Consider the following 24,754-nt stretch of genomic DNA (forward strand, 5'->3'; position numbering starts at 1 on the left):
ACCGGGTAGAGAGTGTATAATGTGGGATCTTTCGAGTCGTTGTTATTTGTGTTGTTGGTGCTAAAAACCAACAACTTTCCTGCCCGCCACAGAAAAAAATGTTTGGTCAGCAAAATTTTATGCTATACAAAGAAAAAATAAAAAATCTTCGTTTTGGACGAGGAGAAAAATTTGTCCAATGAACCATTCTTTTGTTTTGCCCTTCGACTATTTATTCAACTTTTCCCCAAGTACGCTTGTAGTCCTGTTTTATTGATGGTCTTTATTAAAAGGCACGGTTGCCGAAGCGTATTTGGCTCCGATACCGATTTGCCAGAAACGGGTTTTTGGGTACCCGTTTGCATTCTTTTATACATCCCTAATATAATGTACATTTAAAACTCGGCATATATATGTACATACGTTGGTATAAGTATATGGACAGTCAGTGCGCGGACTCTATCGCATTGGTAGATTTACCAACCTTTTGACCCATTTTCATTTTCTACTACTACTCCCACCGAGGCCCAAAATTTACCAATATTTTCAGTATTTTTGCATCGAGAACAAATACTGTGATCATTTTTGTAAACGTATTTAATGGCTGAGCACAACTAACTAATAATAGGCGGTTACACTAACCACCCCCACGAAATTTGAACAAAGTTGTGCATGAATTCAAAGACGGAAACAAATTTGTTTATGAAATAGATGTAGTAACTGAGAACGCAGATAAATTTTGGCGCTATTGTCATCTTTTTTTGTATGTGACTGCTTTTCCGAGTAACATGCCGAAATCGGTTATTTTGGGCAATTTCTTTGGTTCATTGAAAAATTGTTGTGGTAGTTAGACGTTTTGGTATGTGATTTATTTTGTGAGTTGTTTGGCTTACAATGATTTGGGAATTTTTATAAATATAAACCGTAGTTATTGTTTTCATGAAACTTCTACTACTATTTTCCGTCTCCCAACATTTGGTCTTTAAAAGAGTGCATGCACTGGTGGATATTTACTAGCAGCAAAGACAAAAATATTGTGCACATTCATACACACCCGTGTATAGAATGTAAATTCCTCTGAATTGAAGCAAACGGGACTAATTGAAAGATTTCTTCCGATGCTTCATTCTTTACGCATGGTGGAGTACGGTTGGCTAAAACATGGTAAGTAGAGTGCAATATTTTCTTTTATCCATTATTCTAAATAATTTTTCTGGTATTTTTTCCCATTATTAATTAATTTTATTTCTTTCTTTTCAGGTTACTGGCGTGGATGGTGACGAAGCATTTGTGCCGGTTGAGGACATGCTGGGAATTGCCTAAAGGATAGTATTGCCGGATCTATTGCAGTCCAATCTTTGCCTAAATTACCTGTGTTGCGATTATTTTGATTCATTTGATGTGCTGGCATTTCATTAAAATTGGGTATTTAATGGCGTGCCGATTGTAAATGTGAGTCCCATGCATTAAAAACGGATAAATGTTGAATATCATTTGTATTTAATCTGTTGCCAGGCATATTTAAGAATGGAATCATTTTACTATTATTTAGCTCACGTGGGGGATTCAAGCCAAATGCATTCACATGGCTAAAACCTGGTGGTGGCATGCGTGCTCGTGGTATATTATCTATATTAAATTGTGGTTGATGTTGATGCATTATGTTTGTATCTGAAGCTACTCGGATATTATTTATATTTGGTTTAATATGCTGTGGTTGAGCGACCTCATTTCCATTAGCTCAGCCAAACCTTTTTGAGTTTCCATGAAAGGATCGAAACCAAGATCATCGTCGACGAAGGTATTTTCGTTTCGAAGGTATTCGTTTTGCATTCTGTTATGTTGATTTTGTAATAATGAAGGCTGTTGTTGTTGCTGTTGTGTCTGCAATGTGGGATGGGGTTGCTGAAGAGTCAACACAGCATCAATTTGACCAAGAGCTCTATGTTTTTGCTGTTGTTGCTGCTGATGTAGATAGAGCTGAGTGCTGCATAAACTGATAAGGATTGGAGCTATTTTCCAAAATGTGATTATTTTCGTTCCCGACTTGTGGGTCATGTTGTTGCAATTGTAATTGTTGATCTTTATGAAAATCGAAGAATTTTGACATATTTATTCCATACAGATTTTGACTCATAAACAATTCAGCATGTTCCAAAATTGGCATGGTGATTGGCCAATATCCGTTAGACCAGCAAAATGAGTTTGTAAGCCACCGGGTGGTACATTTTGTTGAGATAAATTTGCAATATTTGAAAATGAACTATTCTGTTTATGCATGTCGAGTAGGTGTGCCAATTCTTTTTGTTGATGGGGATGTAGGTGTTGAAACTGTTGTTCCTCGATACCTTCCAATAAATCTGGTAGAGATGATATTTTTGCATTATGCATTTGATTTGATAAGTCTCCAATCTTAGCACCTGGGCTTTTGTATTCTGAAGTGATGTTCCGGGAGCAAACAGTGGATTTAATTTATTGTCGAATAGATTATGCTGCGAAAGTCTAGGTTGGGTTGGTTTATCAAGCAGATCAGTACCGCCATGTGACTTCAAAAGATTTATCCACCACATGTTCATCTCCTTCACTAACTTCAATATCTTTAAAAGCATGCACTACGTTTCTTGTATCTTCTGAACTTTTAAACAGTTCGGTTGAAGCGTGTGCAGTATTGCGACTGCGTATGTCTGTATCGTTATCATTTTCTACAATGTTCTTTTCAGAATCACCCATATTGCTGTGGTCACTCCCGATGACACTTTGCTTCAATGCTTTTGGGCTTGTTTATTTTGCCTTTGGTTATGTTGCAAGTGCTATTATTTGAAGTAGCATTTCCATCTTGATCGGGACTAGAAAATAGGGATCCAGTTCCGTCGGCAGAGGTTTCTGAACCCTCCTTGATGGTTTCATTGCTAGAACTGCTATAATTGTCTCTTTGCGTATTGCCAGAATAATTTTTACCTACATCATTGATATTGGTTTTATTTTCAGTTTTATCATTTTTGACTTTCTCATTTCTACCCCTTTCCTTTTTATGCTTCACTTCACCTGTACTTGTTACCGTTATCTGTAAGTACTGGTGATACAGACAGGATGAAACAAGGGTCTGTTGTTGTCTCAGTGGAAACCCCATTAGATGCAGTTGATAATGAAGGTAAAGGCATAACCTGTGGTTGTAAACTGGAATTTGATTTATTTGTGGTACAATTTTTACTAGAATTTCCGCTTGGATTTTCGCCGCCATTACTTCCCCAAATAGCAGCAGCAGCAGAGTTACCATTCGATTGATCTGCTTCACCTGAGCCACTCCCCCCAGTACTATTCGAACTTACTAACCATGCATCGTGTAAACGTTTTTTTGTGCTCTTGATGTTTCCCTTGATGCATTTCTTCTTTCGTAAAGCTGGCATCTGGATCGCCCAACTCATGTAGATGCATACAATCGCCTTTGGGACATACTTGATTTTTCATGAAATGGCTAAAATATTTTGTTGTTCCCAAACTAGTTTTGATGAGCCTGCCATCGATGGTTATATTGCGTGTATTAACACTCTGTATAGCTCTGAGAGCGTCATTATTTTGCACATATGTAACATAAGCTGATGCGGATGGCCCTTGTACGCCGGCATATGCGGTGCTCGGATTTAGCACAACTTTATGTATTTTGCCATATTTCCCAAAGTACTCATGTTTCTTGAGCACCTCAGCATCGGCTAATCGTGGCGGTAGGCCAACAACAAATACTAAATTTTTTGAACCACTCTTACATTTGATTAATGCTTGCGATCCTCAGTAACACGTACCATTTGTTTACGTTTCTGATCGCGCTGCTTTTTCAGAGACTTAAAAGCAAGTATTTGCTCTTGAGTCAATGGTGTAAAGTCCGCAGGATTTTCCGTATACTCTTTTCGACATGCTGGACACAGTTTATTCTCATTGGTACGTATCCTATACCAGCAGAATCGGCAAATTTGGTAACCACATGTACATGGATAGAAGTTTAAATCGTCAACTTCCAAAGGTTCCATACAGAGGGGGCATTCAACAATGTCTTCGTTATTTTCCATATCGATTGTCAACAAAGTTTTAAGAGTCCAAAATCTAGCAAAGATGTGTTAGCTCCAACGAAGGGTAAAGTTTTTGAAGAAACTCCTTTTACATATTTAGGAAGAGCCAGGTGTTAGTTGGCAAAGTTGCTACGCCGCAATTTTTGAGTGTCTTTGCAAACGGAATTATGTTGGTTGGTGAAGAAATACGTAAAACTTAGTTTTCTTCACAGAGACTGTAGGAGCTAAATTGCAGAGAAAGGGTAAATATTAGAGCGAAATGAAGATAAATCTTAATTGAAAAAAAATATATATATATTTGCACTTGTGCGATTTTTTGCTAAATATTTCGTAAATTGAGAAAAGTCATGTCGGGTTGGTCATTCTTTCAGAAATGGTTTGAAGAATGCCATACGTTAGAATTTTATTCAAAATGTAATATCTCAAATTTGTTGCCAAACCTCCCAATATGAGCATGAGTGCAATGCATTTGGTCGTAAGAAAGGTTAATGAAAAGCATTCCGAGATGAAGCGCTCTTCAATCTAAGTCTAATCTGAGGCGGTTTTGTGAAAAATCTTGACTCGGGAAATTTTGACAAATTCCTGTTGGCCTCGTGCCGTTGGCCGAGTGCATTCAAATTCGTCGGCTGGCGCGAGAGGGTTCTGTGGCAGATAGAGGATCTGCGTTAGGGCTGTTCTGGTGAGCCTCGTTCGGTGTGAACGAGAGCTGGGGTTGATTTTTCTGAACGGAGGGATGTGGAGGAACGGAAGGATTGTTAAGAGGAACTCGTAGTCCTCTCACAATCTATCTCCGTAGGAAGAAAGATCAGTTTGACCAAAGGTCGTCTGACTTGACCCTTCTCGGTTATGAGGTCGACTACACGTACGCGGTTATCTTCGCCTGGGTATACGTTGACGACTCTACCTAACCTCCATTCGTTGGGAGATAAGTTGTCCTCTTTGAGGACAACGAGATCTCCCACTTGTATATTTTAAAGTTCGGGTAAATATTCGGTTTTCCATCGTCGGCATAAGGTTTGATGGAGGACCTTGAGCTTCTGCCATATATTTATCATGGAGGCAGGACTTTCCTTCGCATCCGGTTCTGGCGGCGCCAGAAGATGGCTGCCAGTTACGAAATGTCCTGAGGTTAGTGGCTCCAGGTCCGTTGGGTCATTGGACGCCGGGCTGAGAGGCCGTGAATTTAGGCATGCCTCCATCCGGCACAAAAGGGTTTGGAACTCCTCCATGGTATATTTATGGAGAGAAGCGACCTTTTTGAAGTGGCTTTTGAAGCTCTTCACTCCCGCTTCCCACAGGCCGCCCATATGTGGGGCGCCGGCAGGAATAAAATGCCCAGTTAATGCTTGATAGCTACACCTGGAGACTGTTTTGTCTCGGCTTTCTGCCAGGAAGGCTTTGAATTCCAATCGTAGAGATCTGGAAGCTCCGACAAAGTTCGTACCATTGTCGGAGTAGATGTTTTTCGGACATCCTCAGGAAGCATGGGGTGCTCAGGTCACTAGTGGCTTCTAGGTGGATGGCCTTAGTGGAGAAACAAACAAATAGGCATACATAGCCTTTGGACAGTCGACATCCCCTACCGCGGTAGCTTTTGATGTGGAAAGGCCCCACGAAATCTACCCCGGTATTGGTGAACGCGCGAGTAAAAGTAGTACGTTCGCAGGGAAGGGTACCCATAAGTTGGGACTGCGCCTGCTTCCTGTGAATAATGCAGGTTTTGCAATTGTGGATGATGGCTCTGATCATTGTCTTGACCTTCGGAATCCAATACTGGGTTCGAATAAGGCGGAGCATGAGCTGGTTCTCGCCATGAAGGGAATCATGATGAATCATCATGACTGCAAGGCGAGACAGCCTGCAATTGTAAGGCAAGATGATCGGATGACGCTCGTTGTACGATATGTCTTTTGAGGCCCCTAGACGCCCCCTGTTCTGATAATATCATCTTTGTCGATGTATGGGTTGAGTGACAGGATTTCACTCTTCCGATCAATAGGTTCCCTATTTTTTTAATTGCAAGTATTCTGTACCGTAGGATATTTTCTGACATACTTTTATTAGTGCTTGAATCGTTGCCTTAATCTCATCGGCTGAGATTATGCATATCGTTTTACTTTTAGGATGCGTCCTTTTTATAAATCTCCTAACGTAGGATAGGACTCTTAGAGCTAGTGGCAAGTCTGAAAAATATCGAGTATATCTTCTTGTTCAGCCTGTGTGACGGCATAAGACTGTGCTTTCACTTTCTTCTCCTCATATGATGTATGGTAGTCCGTTTCCTGTACTGGCCATTGGATGTTGTCCTCTTGTAACCAAGATGGTCCCTGCCACCACAACGAATTGTTGACTAATTCACCCGCTGGTAGGCCTCTGCACATGTAGCCAGTCCTTGCTTCCGAACATGTCGATGATCTTCGTGATGCGGTGTGCGACGAAGGTTGACCAGGAACAAGGCGGTTTCCGTAGCCATGCGAGGACAATGCTGGAATCAGTCCATAGATGAAGGGTGATTGGTCCGAATTTGATGCTCCTACAGATTGAGTCAATCATCTCTGCGAGCAATACTGCACCGCAAAGTTCCAGACGTGGGAGGGAGATTGTCTTCACTGGTGCGACTCTGGTTTTTGCCATAAGTAGGTGTGTATAAACATTGTTCTCTCTTTTGACGCGCATATACACGGCTGCTGCATATGCTTTCTCCGACGCGTCACAGAATCCGTGGATTTCAACCTCGTCTTCTGGTGAGAATTATATCCAACGTGGTATTCGAATCCTATCTATTTCCGGGTAATCTTGGGTGAAGGTTTTCCACCGCTCTAATGTCGTTTTTGAGACTGGTTCGTCCCACCCTGTACCTTCTAACCAAATGTTTTGCATAATTATTTTTGCCACTATGACCACTGGGGCAAGCCACCTTAACGGGTCAAAAAGTTTGGCAATAACTTACAGGATCTCTCTTTTTGTTGGCATGTTAGGATTGTCTAGTGATTCCGCTTTGAAATAAAATAAGTCAGCATGTGCGTTCCACCTTATATCTAATGCTTTCACTCTTCAAAGGCTAAGAAGTCCTCGCTGAGCAGATCCGATTTCGGGATGCCTTTGAGAACCTCCTCCGAGTTTGATGTCCACTTTCGTAATGGGAACCCTGCCGAATGTAAAACCTGTCGAATTTCGTTTCTTGCCATAATGGTGGAGGTGAGGTTGTGTCCTCCTGCGAGGACGTCATCTACATACATACATTCCCGGAGTATGTTTGATGCTGTGGGATGGGAACTTTGTACGTCGTCAGCCAACTGTAACAGCGTTCTTATAGAAAGATAAGGGGCGCAATTAACTCCGACAGTTACCGTTTTTAATTCTTAGAGTCCTATTGGTTCGTTCATGTCTTTTCGAAAAATAATTCGTTGAAATTTGGTATGATTATCGTTCATCCAAATCTGCCTATATATTTTCTCTATATCACTGTTGAAGACGTAGCGATGAAGTCTCCAACGAATGATGAGAGTCGGGAGATCTGCTTGGAGTACCGGGCCTGGGAGCAAAACGTCGTTCAGACTTGTACCATTAGCAGTCGGACTTGAAGCGTTGAAAACGACCCGGACTTTAGTAGTTGTGCTTTCCGCCTTTACCACGGCGTGAAATAATTATCAGGGTCATCTGCTGCGACTGTGCCCTTAATTTTGTGCGTCTGGTATTCTGAAAGTACCCTTATGTATTCATTCCCTAACTCCGGATTTTTCGTTAACCGCGTTTAATTTCGATAGAATTGCGAGCATGCGCGTTTAAGGGACCCTGCTAATTTTCGTTCTTCCGGGTATTCCTGTCTAAATGGGAGTGAAACGACATATCTTCCATCCTCATTTCTCTTTGTGGTTCCTCTACATAATTTTTCACAATATCTGTCATCGTCGCTAGGGCTTTTAATTTTCGGTATATTTTCCAACTCCCAAAAGGCTTTTAGTTGGTTGTCCAACGCGACCTCGTTGTAAAATGATACGATGCTCTTCGTTGGATTCGGTGCTTCAACACGACCGGTTAGTATCCAACCGAACACTGTCTATTGGGCCAGAAGTGTATTAAGTACATTCTTTTTTAGACCGCTTAGTATAATTTGAGGATATATATCTCCACCAAGTATGAGGTCTACATCTTCATTGACGTAGAACCTCTTGTCTGCCAAAACTAAGTCTGCGAATGCCTGCATAGTCATTGTTTCGATATGGCAGGATGGTAGATTCCCAGTTAGTTTGGCTAAAATTAGAACAGGAGTAGTCACGCTAAAGCATGGGTCCACTGGTGAACGTAGCTCGATGGTGGATGCCTCTTTAACTTGAGCAGATACTGCATTGGCGATGCCTGAAACTTGGGCATGCATTTTCCTTGCCGGCAAATTGATTCTGCGTTTGAGTCTTTCTGTCATGAAGGAACATTCAGACCCTGAATAAATTAATGCCCGCGCTGAGAATTCGGTACCATTATGGTGGATGTGTACGCGAGCAGTTCCTAATAGCACGCCTGTGCTGGAATTAGCATGACAGGAATTTACATGCTGGTTCGCAGTAGAATTTGGTTGCCCCGATTCCTGTCTTCTTTGTGCTTGTGCTGAAGTTGACGGGATATTATCCGCGTCTTTAAATGGATTGCGCCTCGTAGTTTGCTGAACTGTATCCGCATTCAGGAGCGTGTGGTGACGAGAGTGGCATTTGACGCAGTTGTACGAACTGGTGCACCTCGTCACTGTGTGGCCTGCGGATAAACAGTTCAGGCATCCCCCCGTGGATTTAATGAAGTTGATTCTCTCCACTGGAGTCAGATCACAGAATCGGGGACAATTCCGTAACCTGTGTTCAGCTTTGCACATTTTGCAAAAAACCCTTGAAGTTGATTTTGAGGTAGGTTTTGATACCTTCGTTTGGAAGGCACCAAGTCTTTTTATGGGGGTTTCGGTTGTATGCCGAATATTTGATGGCTTTTGTCCCTTTTGGGCGTTAGTGCCGGTGAAGCTAGACACTGATATATGTTTCTATTTTACAACAAATTTTTCCTGCCCAACTAAAACCAAACTAATTCTTTGAACAGAAATGGAAACAATGTTTTGCAAGATCGCTTTTATTTATTTATGTCAGACTTGGCAGATTCGTCTGGTTTTCCCACGAAAAGAATAAAACACAACAATGTGGCTTACTCGCCACCCGCACGTAAATTTATATGTATGTATGTATCGGTGTGTGTAATAATTTATTTGTAAGGGGTTGTGGCTCAGATAAAGAGCAAAGTGCAGAGTGCGCGATATAATAAACCGTCTCGGACTAGTGAAAATTACCAGTGCCAAAATTTGTGAACTAAATTATTGTGTTCGTGAGTGGATATACGTGCTGAGTCCGTGTAGTTGCTTTCAAGAAAAATATTTGGTGCTTTTAAAAAGTGGGATTATGGTACCCTTGTGCATCAAATTGTCGTGGTCGCGGGATACTCCGGATCGACACACGCGGTAGGGGGAAAGCAATTGCACAAAACAAAAATTGAGGCACTATATCGCACAGACTGGTCACTGACAATTTTCACTTTTCACTGTTTAGAGGTTCGGAGCACTCGCGGCACTTTTTAAATTTAAATTAACCTCAAAACTAACCACAAAAAAAAGTGGCAAGAAAGATATTACTTACGCAGCTGCTGCGTGAAGGAGTGTTTGTTGTGTATGTGGATGATGCAAGTTACCACCAGTAATGTATCACCAAGATGATTTTTTGAGATTTGTTGAGTAATGTGCGTATCACCAAGAAACTGCAACAATACCACCAAGAGTGTATCACCACGAAGATTTATATAAAATGCAGTGTGTGTCGACGTTGATGTGGATAGATTGATTTTTGTTCTTTGTATGAAGCACCAGGATAATTTTGTTAAAATTTTGCGCAATGTGGACTGTATATGGATATAGGTGTTGGTTCCTTGTTACGGGGAGAAAGGACCATGTACAATTGTGGCGTGTCGCAAACTCGGCAACGGAGTGGAGGCACCACAATTGCGTTTGGGTTTAAATTTAAATGAAAATAATAATAATGATTTTATTTGAAGTGAAAGGAAATTGCATAGAACAAAATTAATTACCTTGTGTTATAAAACTTGTGGCGGGGCTTCTCGGGACGGCTGGTTGTAGTTCCTCAACGATCGCTGAAAAAGTAGACGGTTGCCTTGTCGAGGACAACCGTTGAACCGTGGAAAAAGTCTCCGGTTTTAAGGGGAAGCTTCCCCATACAGTTGTACCGGCATGCATGTATATGTGTACGGACAACATAACCCTGCCCATGTACACATAGACATGAATGTGGGCGAACTAGTGGTCGATAAAGTGGTGCTATTAGGGTGGCGCGAGTTGATATGAATTTAGGCTTCGGGCCTAAACACCAACAACGCAGCAATTTGGAAGCACTAAAAGTAATTTTCCTATAACTACAAACGATGAAATTGATTGTAGTGAAATTCATTTTTTTTGTAGTTTTTCTAGTTACTCTGAAAATATTATACATTGTGCGGAAAGAAGAAATTTACGCAAATTTGGATTTTTTTTTTGAAATACGTTGTAAATCGTATGTAGTTTTTCATACGAAAAACAATTTTTGTTTGGTCTACAGGTTTCGGATATATGGCTAACGCATCTCAAAAAACCAAGAGCGCATCAGTTTGGAAGCACTAAAATACTTTTCCTATAACTACAAACGATGAAATTGATTGTAGTGAAATTCATTTTTTTGTAGTTTTTATAGTATAGTAATATAATACATTGTGCGGAAACTAAGCAATTTAAGCTAATTTGGGGTTTTTCTTTTTGAAATACGTTTTAAATCGTTTGTAGTTTTTCATAAGAAAAAAATTTTTTTTTGGCCCACAGGTTTCGGAGATATTGCTAACGCATCTCAAAAAAACCAAGAACGCAGTAATATGGAAGCACTAAAAGTAATTTTCCTATAACTACAAGCGATGAAATTTATTGTAGTGAAATTCATTTTTTTGTAGTTTTTATAGTTACTCCGAAAATATAATACATTTTGCCGAAACCAAGCAATTTAAGTACACTTGGGGGGTTTTTTTTTGAAATACGCTTTAAATCGTTTGTAGTTTTTCATAAGAAAACAAATTTTTTTGGTCCATAAGTTTCGGAGATATCGCTAACGCATCTCAAAAAAACCAAAAACTAAGCAGTTTGGAAGCACTAAAAGCACATTTCCTATAACTACAAACGATGAAATTGATTGTAGTGAAATTCATTTTTTTGTAGTTTTTATAGTTACTCCGAAAATATAATACATTTCGCGGAAACCAAGCAATTTAAGTAAATTTGGGTTTTTTTCTTTTTGAAATACGTTTTAAATCGTTTGTCGTTTTTCACACGAAAAAAAATTTTTTTTTTGGTCCACAGGTTTTGGAGATATCGCTAACGCTTCTCAGAAAAACCAAGAACGCAGCAATTTGGAAGCACTAAAAATAATTTTCCTATAACTACAAACGATGAAATTGATTATAGTGAAATACATTTTTTTGTAGTTTTTATAGTTACTCCGAAAATATTATACATTGTGCGGAAAACAAGAAATTTAAGCAAATTTGGATTTTTTTTTTGAAATACGTTTTAAATCGTATGTAGTTTTTCATACGAAACACAGTTTTTGTTTGATCCACAGGTTTCGTAGATATGGCTAACGCATCTCAAAAAAAACTAAGAACGCAGCAGTTTGGAAGCACTAAAAGTACTTTACCTATATCTACAAACGATGAAATTGATTGTAGTGAAATTCATTTTTTTGTAGTTTTTATAGTTACTCCGAAAATATAATACATTGTGCGGAAACCAAGCAATTTAAGTAAATTTGGGTTTTTTCTTTTTGAAATACGTTTTATATCGTTTGTAGTTTTTCATACGAAAAAAAAATTTTTATTGGTCCACAGGTTTCGGAGATATCGCTAACGCATCTCAAAAAAACCAAGAACGCAGCAATTTGGAAGCACTAAAATGCTTTTCCTATAACTACAAACGATGAAATTGATTGTAATGAAATTAATTTTTTTGTAGATTTTATAGTTATTCCGAAAATATAATACATTATGCAGAAACCAAGCAATTTAAGTAAAACTGCGTTTTTTCTTTTTGAAATACATTTTAAATCGTTTGTAGTTTTTCATACGAAAAAATCATTTTTTTTGGTTCACAAATTTCGGAGATATCGCTAACGCATCTCAAAAAAACCAAGAACGCAGCAATTTGGAAGCACTAAAAGTACTTTTCCTATAACTACAAACGATGAAATTGATTGTAGTGAAACTAATTTTTTTGTAGTTTTTATGGTTACTCCGAAAATATAATACATTTTGTGGAAACTAAGCAATTTAAGCAAATTTGGGGTTTGTCTTTTTGAAATACGTTTTAAATCGTTTGTAGCTTTTCATAAGAAAAACATGTTTTTTTGGTCCTCAGGTTTCGGAGATATCGCTAACGCATCTCAAAAAAACCAAGAACGCAGCAATTTGGAAGCACTAAAAGTACTTTTCCTATAAATACAAACGATGAAATTGATTGTAGTGAAATTTATTTTTTTGTAGTTTTTATAGTTACTCCGAAAATATAATACATTGTGCAGAAACCAAGCAATTTAAGTAAATTTGGGTTTTTTCTTTTTGAAATACGTTTCAAATCGTTTGTAGTTTTTCATAAGAAAAACAATTTTTTTTGGTCCACAGGTTTCGGAGATATCGCTAACGCATCTCTAAAAAACCAGGAACGCAGCAATTTGGAAGCACCAAAAGAACTTTTCCTACAATTACAAACGATGAAATTGATTGTAATGAAATTAATTTTTTTGTAGTTTTTATAGTTATTTCGAAAATATAATACATTATGCGGAAACCAAGCAATTTAAGTAAAACTTCGTTTTTCCTTTTTGAAATACATTTTAAATCGTTTGTAGTTTTTCATACGAAAAAAACATTTTTTTTGGTCCACAGGTTTCGGAGATATCGCTAACGCATCTCAAAAAAACCAAGAACGCAGCAATTTGGAAGCACTAAAAGTACTTTTCCTATAACTACAAACGATGAAAATGATTGTAGTGAAACTCATTTTTTTGTAGTTTTTATAGTTACTCCGAAAATATAATACATTTTGCGGAAACTAAGCAATTTAAGCAAATTTGGGGTTTGTCTTTTTGAAATATGTTTTAAATCGTTTGTAGTTTTTCATACGAAACAAAAAAATTTTTTGGTTCACAGGTTTCGGAGATGTCGCTAACGCATCTCAAAAAACCAAGAACGCAGCAATTTGGATGCACTAAAAGTACTTTACCTATATCTACAAACGATGAAATTGATTGTAGTGATATTCATTTTTTTGTAGTTTTTATAGTTACTCCGAAAATATAATACATTGTGCGGAAACCAAGCAATTTAAGCAAATTTGGTTTTTTTCTTTTTGAAATTTTTTTTTGGTCCACAAGTTTCGGAGATATCGCTAACGCATCTCAAAAAAACCAAGAACGCAGCAATTTCGAAGCACTAAAAGTACTTTTCCTATAAATACAAAAGATGAAATTGATTGTAGTGAAATTAATTTTTTTGGAGTTTTTATAGTTACTCCGAAAATATTATACATTGTGCGGAAACCAAGAAATTTAAGCAAATTTGGTTTTTTTCTTTTTGAAATACGTTATAAATCGTTTGTAGTTTTCCATACGACAAAAAAATTTTTTTTTGGTCGACAAGTTTCGGAGATATCGCTAACAAATCTCAAAAAAACCAAGAACGCAGCAATTTGGAAGCACTAAAAATACTTTTCCTATAAATACAAACGATGAAATTGATTGTAGTGAAATTCATTTTTTTGTAGTTTTTATAGTTACTCCGAAAATATAATACATTGTGCGGAAACCAATCAATTTAAGTAAATTTGAGTTTTTTTCTTTTTGAAATACGTTTTAAATCGTTTGTAGTTTTTCATACGAAAAGAACATTTTTTTTGGTCCACAGGTTTCGGAGATATCGCCAACGCGTCTCAAAAAAACCAGGAACGCAGCAATTTGGAAGCACCAAAAGAACTTTTCCTACAGCTACAAATGATGAAATTGATTGTAATGAAATTAATTTTTTTGTAGTTTTTATAGTTATTCAGAAAATATAATACATTATGCGGAAACCAAGCAATTTAAGTAAAACTGCGTTTTTTCTGTTTGAAATACATTTTAAATCGTTTGTAGTTTTTCATACGAAAAAAACATTTTTTTGGTCCACAGGTTCCGGAAATATCGCTAACGCATCTCAAAAAAACCAAGAACGCAGCAATTTGGAAGCACTAAAAGTACTTTTCCTATAACTACAAACGATGAAATTGATTGTAGCGAAACTCATTTTTTTGTAGTTTTTATAGTTACTCCGAAAATGTAATACATTGTGCGGAAACTAAGCAATTTAAGCAAATTTGGGGTTTGTCTTTTTGAAATACGTTTTAAATCGTTTGTAGTTTTTCATACGAAAAAAAAAATTTTTTTTGGTTCACAGGTTTCGGAGATATCGCTAACGCATCTCCAAAAAACCAAGAACGCAGCAATTTGTATGCACTAAAAGTACTTTTCCCATAACTACAAACGATGAAATTGATTGTATAGTGAAATTCATTTTTTGTAATTTTTATAGTTACTCCGAAAATATAATACATTGCGCGGAAACCAAGCAATTTAAGTAAATTTGGTTCTTTTTCTTTTTAAAATACGTTTTAAATCGTTTGTAGTTTTTCATACGAAAAAAAATTTTTTTTGTCCACAGGTTTCGGAGATATCGCTAACGCATCTCTAAAAAACCAAGAACGCAGCAATTTGGAAGCACTAAAAGTACTATACCTATATCTACAAACGTTGAAATTGATTGTAGTGAAATTAATTTTTTTGTAGTTTTTATAGTTACTCCGAAAATATAATACATTGTGCGGAAACCAAGCAATTTAAGCAAATTTGGGGTTTTCCTTTTTGAAATACGTTTTAAATCGTTTGTAGTTTTTCATAAGAAAAAAAAATTTTTTTTGATCCACGCGTTTCGGAGATATCGCTAACGCATCTTAAACAAACCAAGAACGCAGCAATTTGGGAGCACTAAAAGTACTTTTACTATAACTACAAACGATGAAATTGATTGAAGTGAAACTAATTTTTTTGTAGTTTTTATAGTTACTCCGAAAATATAATACATTGTGCGGAAACCAAGCAATTTAAGCAAATTTGGGGTTTTCCTTTTTGAAATACGTTTTAAATCGTTTGTAGTTTTTCATAAGAAAAAAATTTTTTTTTTGGTCCACAGGTTTCGGAGATATCGCTAACGCATCTCTAAAAAACCAAGAACGCAACAATTTGGAAGCACCAAAAGTACTTTTCCTATAACTACAAACGATGGAATTGATTTTAGTGAAGTTCATTTTTTTGCAGTTTTTATAGTTACTCCGAAAATATAATACATTGTGCGGAAACCAAGCAATTTAAGCAAATTTGGGTTTTTTCTTTTTAAAATACGTTTTAAATCGTTTGTAGTTTTTCATACGAAAAAAATTTTTTTTTGTCCACAGGTTTCGGAGATATCGCAAACGTATCTCTAAAAAACCAAGAACGCAGCAATTTGGAAGCACTAAAAGTACTATACCTATATCTACAAACGTTGAAATTGATTGTAGTGAAATTCATTTTTTTGTAGTTTTTATAGTTACTCCGAAAATATAATACATTGTGCGGAAACCAAGCAATTTAAGCAAATTTGGGGTTTTCCTTTTTGAAATACGTTTTAAATCGTTTGTAGTTTTTCATAAGAAAAAAAAAATTTTTTTTTTGGTCCACGCGTTTCGGAGATATCGCTAACGCATCTAAAACAAACCAAGAACGCAGCAATTTGGGAGCACTAAAAGTACTTTTACTATAACTACAAACGATGAAATTGATTGTAGTGAAATTAATTTTTTTGTAGTTTTTATAGTTACTCCGAAAATATAATACATTGTGCGGAAACCAAGCAATTTAAGCAAATTTTGTTTTTTTCTTTTTGAAATTTTTTTTTGGTCCACAAGTTTCGGAGATATCGCTAACGCATCTCAAAAAATTCAATAACGCAGCAATTTGGAAGCACTAAAAGTACTTTTCCTATAAATACAAAAGATGAAATTGATTGTAGTGAAATTCATTTTTTTGCAGTTTTTAGAATTGCTCCGAAAATATTATACATTGTGCGGAAACCAAGCAATTTAAGCAAATTTGGGTTTTTTCTTTTTGAAATACGTTTTTAATCGTTTGTAGTTTTTCATAAGAAAAAAAATTTTTTGGTCACGGGTTTTGGAGATATCGCTAACGCATCTCTAAAAAACCTAGAACGCAGCAACTTGGAAGCACTAAAAGTATATTTCCTATAACTACAAACGATGAGATTGATTGTAATGAAATTCATTTTTTTTCTAGTTTTTATAGTTACTCCGAAAATATAATACATTGTGCGGAAACCAAGCAATTTAAGTAAATTTGGGTTTTTTCTTTTTGAAATACGCTTTAAATCGTTTGTAGTTTTTCACACGAAAAAACAATTTTTTTTTCGTCGACAGGTTTCGGAGATATCGCTAACGTATCTCAAAACAAGTAAGGAAGGCTAAGTTCGGGTGTAACCGAACATTACATACTCAGTTGAGAGCTATGGAGACAAAATAAGGAAAATCACCATGTAGGAAAATGAACCTAGCGTAACCCTGGAATGTGGTTGTATGTGTATCAAATGGAAGGTATTAAAGAGTATTTTAAGAGAGAGTAGGCCATAGTTCTATGGATGGACGCCATTTAGGGATATCGCCATAAAGGTGGACCAGGGCTGACTCTAGAATGTGTTTGTACGATATGGGTATCAAATGAAAGGTGATAATGAGTATTTTAAAAGGGAATGGGGTTTAGTTCTATAGGTGAACGCCTTTTCGAGAAATCCCCATAAAGGTGGACCAGGGGGACTCTAGAATATGTTTGTACGATATGGGTATCAAATGAAAGCTGTTAATGAGTATTTTGAAAAGGAGTGATCCTTAGTTCCCTAGGTGGACGCCGTTTCGAGATATCGCCATAAAGGTGGACCAGGGGTGTCTCTAGTTGTACGATATGGGAATCAAATGAAAGGTGTTACTGAGCGTTTTAAGAGGGAGTGGGCATTAGGTCTATAGGTGGACGCCTTTTCGAAATGTCGCCATTAGGGTGGGCCAGGGGTGACTCTAGAATGTGTTTGTACGATATGGGTATCAAACGAATGGTGTTACTGAGCATTTTAAGAGGGAGTGGGCATTAGGTCCATAGGTGGACGCCTTTTCGAGATATCGCCATTAGGGTGGGCCAGGGGTGACTCTGGAATGTGTTTGTACGATATGGGTATCAAATGAAAGGTGGTAATGAGTATTTTAAAAGGGAGCAATCCTTAGTTCTATAGGTGGACGCCTTTTCGAGATATCGCCATAAAGGTGGACCAAGGGTGACTCTAGAATGTTTTTACGATATGGGTATCAAACGAAAGGTGTTACTGAGCATTTTAAGAGGGAGTGGGCACTAGGTCTATAGGTGGACGCCTTTTCGAGATATCGCCATTAGGGTGGGCCAGGGGTGACTCTATAATGTTTGTACGATATGGGTATCAAACGAAAGGTGTTACTGAGCATTTTAAGAGAAAGTGGGCATTAGGTCTATAGGTGGGCGCCTTTTCGAGATATCGCCATTAGGGTGGGCCAGGGTGACTCTAGAATGTGTTTGTACGATATGGGTATCAAATGAAAGGTGGTAATGAGTATTTTAAAAGGGAGTAATCCTCAGTTCTATAGGTGGACGCCTTTTCGAGATATCGCCATAAAGGTTGACCAAGGGTGACTCTAGAATGTTTGTACGATATGGGTATCAAACGAAAGGTGTTACTGAGCATTTTAAGAGGGAGTGGGCATTAGGTCTATAGGTGGACGCCTTTTCGAGATATCGCCATTAGGGTGGGCCAGGGGTGACTCTAGAATGTTTGTACGATATGGGTATCAAACGAAAGGTGTTAGTGAGCATTTTAAGAGGGAGTGGGCATTAGGTCTATAGGTGGACGCCTTTTCGAGATATCGCCATTAGGGTGGGCCAGGGGTGACTCTAGAATGTTTGTACGATATGGGTATCAAAGGAAAGGTGTTACTGAGCATTTTAAGAGGGAGTGGACATTAGGTCTATAGGTGGACGCCTTTTCGAGATATCGCCATTAGGGTGGGCCAGGGGTGACTCTAGAATGTTTTTACGATATGGGTATCAAACGAAAGGTGTTACTGAGCATTTTAAGAGGGAGTGGGCATTAGGTCTATAGGTGCACGCCTTTTCGAGATATCGCCATTAGGGTGGACCAGGGTTGACTCTAGAATGTGTTTGTACGATATGGATATCAAATTAAAGGTATTGATGAGGGTTTTAAAAGCGAGTGGCCCTTAGATGTATATGTGAAGGCGTTCTCGCGATATCGACCAAATGTGGATCAGGTGATCCAGAAAATCATCTGTCGGGTACTGCTAATTTATTTATATATTCAATAACACTAACAGTATTCCTGCCAAGATTCCAAGGGCTGTTGATTTCGCCTTGTAGAACTTTTTCATTTTCTTCTACTTAATATGGTAGGTGTCACACCCATTTTACAAAGTTTTTTCCAAAGTTATATTTTGCGTCAATAAACCAATCCAGTTACCATGCTTCATCCCTTTTTTCGTATTTGGTATAGAATTATGGCATTTTTTTAATTTTTCGTAATTTTCGATATCGATAAAGTGGGCGTGGTTATGGTCGGATTTCGGCAATTTTTTATACCAAGATAAAGTGAGTTCAGATAAGTACGTGGGCTAAGTTTAGTAAAGATATATCGGTTTTTGCTCAAGTTATTGTGTTAACGGCCGAGCGGAAGGACAGACGGAGGACTGTGTATAAAAACTGGGCGTGGCTTCCACCGATTTCGCCCATTTTCACAGAGAACAGTTAACGTCATAGAATCTATGCTCCTACCAAATTTCAAAAGGATTGGTAAATTTTTGTTCGACTTATGGCATTAAAAGTATTCTAGACACACTAAATGAAAATGGGCGGAGCCACGCCCATTTTGAAATTTTCTTTTATTTTTGTATTTTGTTGCATCATATCATTACTGGAGTTGAATTTTGACTTAATTTACTTATATACAGTAAAGATATTAAATTTTTTGTTAAAATTTGAATTAAAAAAATTTTTTTTTTAAAAAGTGGGCGTGATCTTCATCCAATTTTGCTAATTTTTATTTTTTATTTAGCACATATAAAGTAATAGTAGTAACGTTCCTGCCAAATTTCATCATGATATCTTCAACGACTGCCAAATTACAGCTTGCAAAACTTTTAAATTACCTTCTTGTAAAAGTGGGCGGTGCCACGCCCATTGTCCAAAATCTTACTAATTTTCTATTCTGCGTCATAACGTCAACCCATCTATCAAGTTTCATCGCTTTAACCGCCTTTGGCAATGAATTATCGCATTTTTTCGGTTTTTCGAAATTTTCGATATCGAAAAAGTGGGCGTGGTTATAGTCCGATATCGTTCATTTTAAATAGCGATCTGAGATGAGTGCTCAGAAACCTACATACCAAATTTCATCAAGATACCTCAAAATTTACTCAAGTTATCGTGTTAACGGACGGACGGACGGACGGACGGACATGGCTCAATCAAATTTTTTCTGGATCCTGATTATTTTGATATATGGAAGTCTATATCTATCTCGATTCCTTTATATATGTACAACCAACCGTTATCCAATCAAACTTATTATACTCTGTGAGCTCTGCTCAACTGAGTATAAAAACTAAGAACGCAGCAGTTTGAAAGCACTAAAAGTACTTTTCCTATAACTACAAAAGATGAAATTGATTGTAGTGAAATTCATTTTTTTGCAGTTTTTATAGTTACTCCGAAAATATAATACATTGTGCGGAAACTAAGCAATTTAAGCAAATTTGGGGTTTGTCTTTTTCAAATACGTTTTAAATCGTTTGTAGTTTTTCATACGAAACAAAAAAAATGACAAACGATGAAATTGATTGTAGTGAAATTCATTTTGTGTAATTTTTATAGTTACTCCGAAAATATAATACATTGTGCGTAAACCAAGCACTTTAAGTAAATTTGGGTCTTTTTCTTTTTAAAATACGTTTTAAATCGTTTGTAGTTTTTCATAAGAAACAATTTTTTTTTTGGTCCACAGGTTTCGGAGATATCGCTAACGTATCTATAAAAAACCAAGAACGCAGCAATTGGAAGCACTAAAAGTACTTTACCTATATCTACAAACGATGAAATTGATTGTAGTGAAATTAATTTTTTTGTAGTTTTTATAGTTACTCCGAAAATATAATACATTGTGCGAAAACCAAGCAATTTAACCAAATTTGGTTTTTTTCTTTTTGAAATTTTTTTTTGGTCCACAAGTTTCGGAGATATCGCTAACGTATCTCAAAAAAACCAAGAACGCAGCAATTTGGAAGCACTAAAAGTACTTTTCCTATAAATACAAAAGATGAAATTGATTGTAGTGAAATTAATTTTTTTGGAGTTTTTATAGTTACTCCGAAAATATTATACATTGTGCGGAAACCAAGCAATTTAAGCAAATTTGGTTTTTTTCTTTTTGAAATACATTTTAAATCGTTTGTAGTTTTTCATACGAAAAAAACATTTTTTTTTGTCCACAGGTTTCGGAGATTTCGCCAACGTATCTCAAAAAAACCAGGAACGCAGCAATTTGGAAGCACTAAAACTACTTTTCCTATAAATACAAACGATGAAATTGATTGTAGTGAAATTCATTTTTTTGTAGTTTTTATAGTTACTCCGAAATTATAATACATTGTGCGGAAACCAAGCAATTTAAGTAAATTTGGTTTTTTTCTTTTTGAAATACGTTTTAAATCGTTTGTAGTTTTTCATACGAAAAAAACATTTCTTTTTGTCCACAGGTTTCGGAGATGTCGCCAACGTATCTCAAAAAAACCAGGAACGCAGCAATTTGGAAGCACCAAAAGATCTTTTCCTACAACTACAAACGATGAAATTGATTGTAATGAAATTAATTTTTTTGTAGTTTTTATAGTTATTTCGAAAATATAATACATTATGCGGAAACCAAACAATTTAAGTAAAACTGCGTTTTTTCTTTTTGAAATACATTTTAAATCGTTTTTAGTTTTTCATACGAAAAAAACATTTTTTTTGGTCCACAGGTTTCGGAGATATCGCTAACGCATCTCAAAAAAGCCAAGAACGCAGCAATTTGGAAGCAGTAAAAGTACTTTTCCTATAACTGCAAACGATGAAATTGATTGTAGTGAAACTCATTTTTTGTAGTTTTTATAGTTACTCCGAAAATATACAACATTGTGCGGAAACTAAGCAATTTAAGCAAATTTGGTGTTTGTCTTTTTGAAAAACGTTTTAATCGTTTGTAGTTTTTCATACGAAAAAAAAATTTTTTTTGGTTCATAGGTTTCGGAGATATCGCTAAGGCATCTCAAAAAAGCCAAGAACGCAGCAATTTGGATGCACTAAAAGTACTTTTCCCATAACTACAAACGATGAAATTGATTGTAATGAAATTAATTTTTTTGTAGTTTTTATAGTTATTTCGAAAATATAATACATTATGCGGAAACCAAAAAATTTAAGTAAAACTGCGTTTTTTCTTTTTGAAATACATTTTAAATCGTTTTTAGTTTTTCATACGAAAAAAACATTTTTTTTGGTCCACAGGTTTCGGAGATATCGCTAACGCATCTCAAAAAAGCCAAGAACGCAGCAATTTGGAAGCACTAAAAGTACTTTTCCTATAACTACAAACGATGAAATTGATTGTAGTGAAACTCATTTTTTGTAGTTTTTATAGTTACTCCGAAAATATACAACATTGTGCGGAAACTAAGCAATTTAAGCAAATTTGGGGTTTGTCTTTTTGAAATACGTTTCAATCGTTTGTAGTTTTTCATACGAAAAAAAATTTTTTTTGGTTCATAGGTTTCGGAGATATCGCTAAGGCATCTCAAAAAAGCCAAGAACGCAGCAATTTGGAAGCACTAAAAGTACTTTACCTATATCTACAAACGTTGAAACTGATTGTAGTGAAATTCATTTTTTTGTAGTTTTATAGTTACTCCGAAAATATAATACATTGTGCGGAAACCAAGCAATTTAAGTAAATTTTGGTCTTTTTATTTTTAAAATACGTTTTAAATCGTTTGTAGTTTTTCATACGAAAAAAAATTTTTTTTTTTGGTCCACACGTTTCGGAGATATCGCTAACGCATCTAAAAAAAACCAAGAACGCAGCAATTTGGAAGCACTAAAAGTACTTTTCCTATAACTACAAACGATGAAATTGTGAAACTCATTTTTTTGTAGTTTTTATAGTTACTCCGAAAATATAATACATTTTGCGGAAACCAAGCAATTTAAGCAAATTTGGGTTTTTCCTTTTTGAAATACGTTTTAAATCGTTTGTAGTTTTTCATAAGAAACACATTTTTTTTTTGGTCCACACGTTTCGGAGATATCGCTAACGCATCTCTAAAAAACAAAGAACGCAGCAATTTGGAAGCACTAAAAGTACTTTTCCTATAACTACAAACGATGAAATTGATTTTAGTGAAATTCATTTTTTTGCAGTTTTTATAGTTACTCCGAAAATATAATACATTGTGCGGAAACCAAGCAATTTAAGCAAATTTGGGTTTTTTCTTTTTGAAATACGTTTTAAATCGTTTGTAGTTTTTCATAAGAAAAAAATTTTTTTTTGTTCCACAGGTTTCGGAAATATCGCTAACGTATCTCTAAAAACCAAGAACGCAGAAATTTGGAAGCACTAAAAATACTTTACCTATATCTACAAACGATGAAATTGATGGTAGTGAAATTCATTTTTTTTTAGTTTTTATAGTTACTCCGAAAAAATAATACATTGTGCGGAAACCAAGTAATTTAAGCAAATTTGGTTTTTTTCTTTTTGCAATTTTTTTTTGGTCAACAAGTTTCGGAGATATAGCTAACGAATCTCAAAAAAACCAAGAACGCAGCAATTTGGAAGCATTAAAAGTACTTTTCCTATAAATACAAACGATGACATTGATTTTAGTGAAATTCATTTTTTTGTAATTTTTATAGTTACTCCGAAAATATAATACATTTTGCGGAAACCAAGCAATTTAAGTAAATTTGGGTCTTTTTCTTTTTGAAATACGTTTTAAATCGTTTGTAGTTTTTCATACGAAAAAAAAATTTTTTTGGTCCACAGGTTTCGGAGGTATGGCTAACGCATCTCAGAAAAACCAAGAACGCAGCAATTTGGAAGCACTAAAAGTAATTTTCCTATAAATACAAACGATGAAATTGATTTTAGTGAAATTCATTTTTTTGCAGTTTTTAAGTACTCCGAAAATATTATACATTGTGCAGAAACCAAGCAATTTAAGCAAATTTGGGTTTTTTCTTTTTGAAATACGTTTTTAATCGTTTGTAGTTTTTCATAAGAAAACAAATTTTTTTTTGGTCAACAAGTTTCGGAGATATAGCTAACGCATCTCAAAAAAACCAAGAACGCAGCAATTTGGAAGCACTAAAAGTACTTTTCCTATAAATACAAACGATGACATTGATTTTAGTGAAACTAATTTTTTTGCAGTTTTTAAGTACTCCGAAAATATTATACATTGTGCAGAAACCAAGCAATTTAAGCAAATTTGGGTTTTTTCTTTTTGAAATACGTTTTTAATCGTTTGTAGTTTTTCATAAGAAAACAAATTTTTTTTGGTCCACAGGTTTCGGAGATATCGCTAACGTATCTCTAAAAAACCAAGAACGCAGCAATTTGGAAGCACTAAAAGTACTTTACCTATATCTACAAACGATGAAATTGATTGTAGTGAAACTCATTTTTTTGTAGTTTTTATAGTTACTGCGAAAATATAATACATTGTGCGGAAACCAAGCAATTTAAGCAAATTTGGGGTGTTCCTTTTTGAAATACGTTTTAAATTGTTTGTAGTTTTTCATAAGAAAAAAAATTTTTTTTTGGTCCACAGGTTTCGGAGATATCGCTAACGCATCTCTAAAAAACCAAGAACGCAGCAATTTGGAAGCACTAAAAGTACTTTTCCTATAACTACAAACGATGAAATTGTGAAACTCATTTTTTTGTAGTTTTTATAGTTACTCCGAAAATAGAATACATTGTGCGGAAACCAAGCAATTTAAGCAAATTTGGGTTTTTTTTATTTTTGAAATACGTTTTAAATCGCTTGTAGTTTTTCATAAGAAAAAAAATTTTTTGGTCCACAGGTTTCGGAGGTATGGCTACCGCATCTCAGAAAAACAAAGAACGCAGCAATTTGTAAGCACTAAAAGTAATTTTTCTATAACTACAAACGATGACATTCATTTTAGTGAAATTAATTTTTTTGTAGTTTTTATAGTTACTCCGAAAATATAATACATTTTGCGGAAATCAAGCAATTTAAGTAAATTTGTGTTTTTTTCTTTTTGAAATACGTTTGAAATCGTTTGTAGTTTTTCATACGAAAAAAAATTTTTTTGGTCCACAGGTTTCGGAGATATCGCTAACGCATCTCTAAAAAACCAAGA

General features: G+C 35.9%; 1 pseudogene; it reads right to left on the minus strand.

Annotated features, from left to right (window-relative positions):
* Positions 1-1,240: 1,240 nt before the first annotated feature.
* On the minus strand, positions 1,241-4,043 carry LOC137238417 (transcription factor mef2A-like; annotated as a pseudogene).
* Between the last annotated feature and the right edge of the window lie 20,711 nt (positions 4,044-24,754).

Source organism: Eurosta solidaginis, chromosome 1 (assembly GCF_040869045.1).
Source record: "Eurosta solidaginis isolate ZX-2024a chromosome 1, ASM4086904v1, whole genome shotgun sequence".
Lineage (NCBI taxonomy): Eukaryota > Metazoa > Arthropoda > Insecta > Diptera > Tephritidae > Eurosta > Eurosta solidaginis.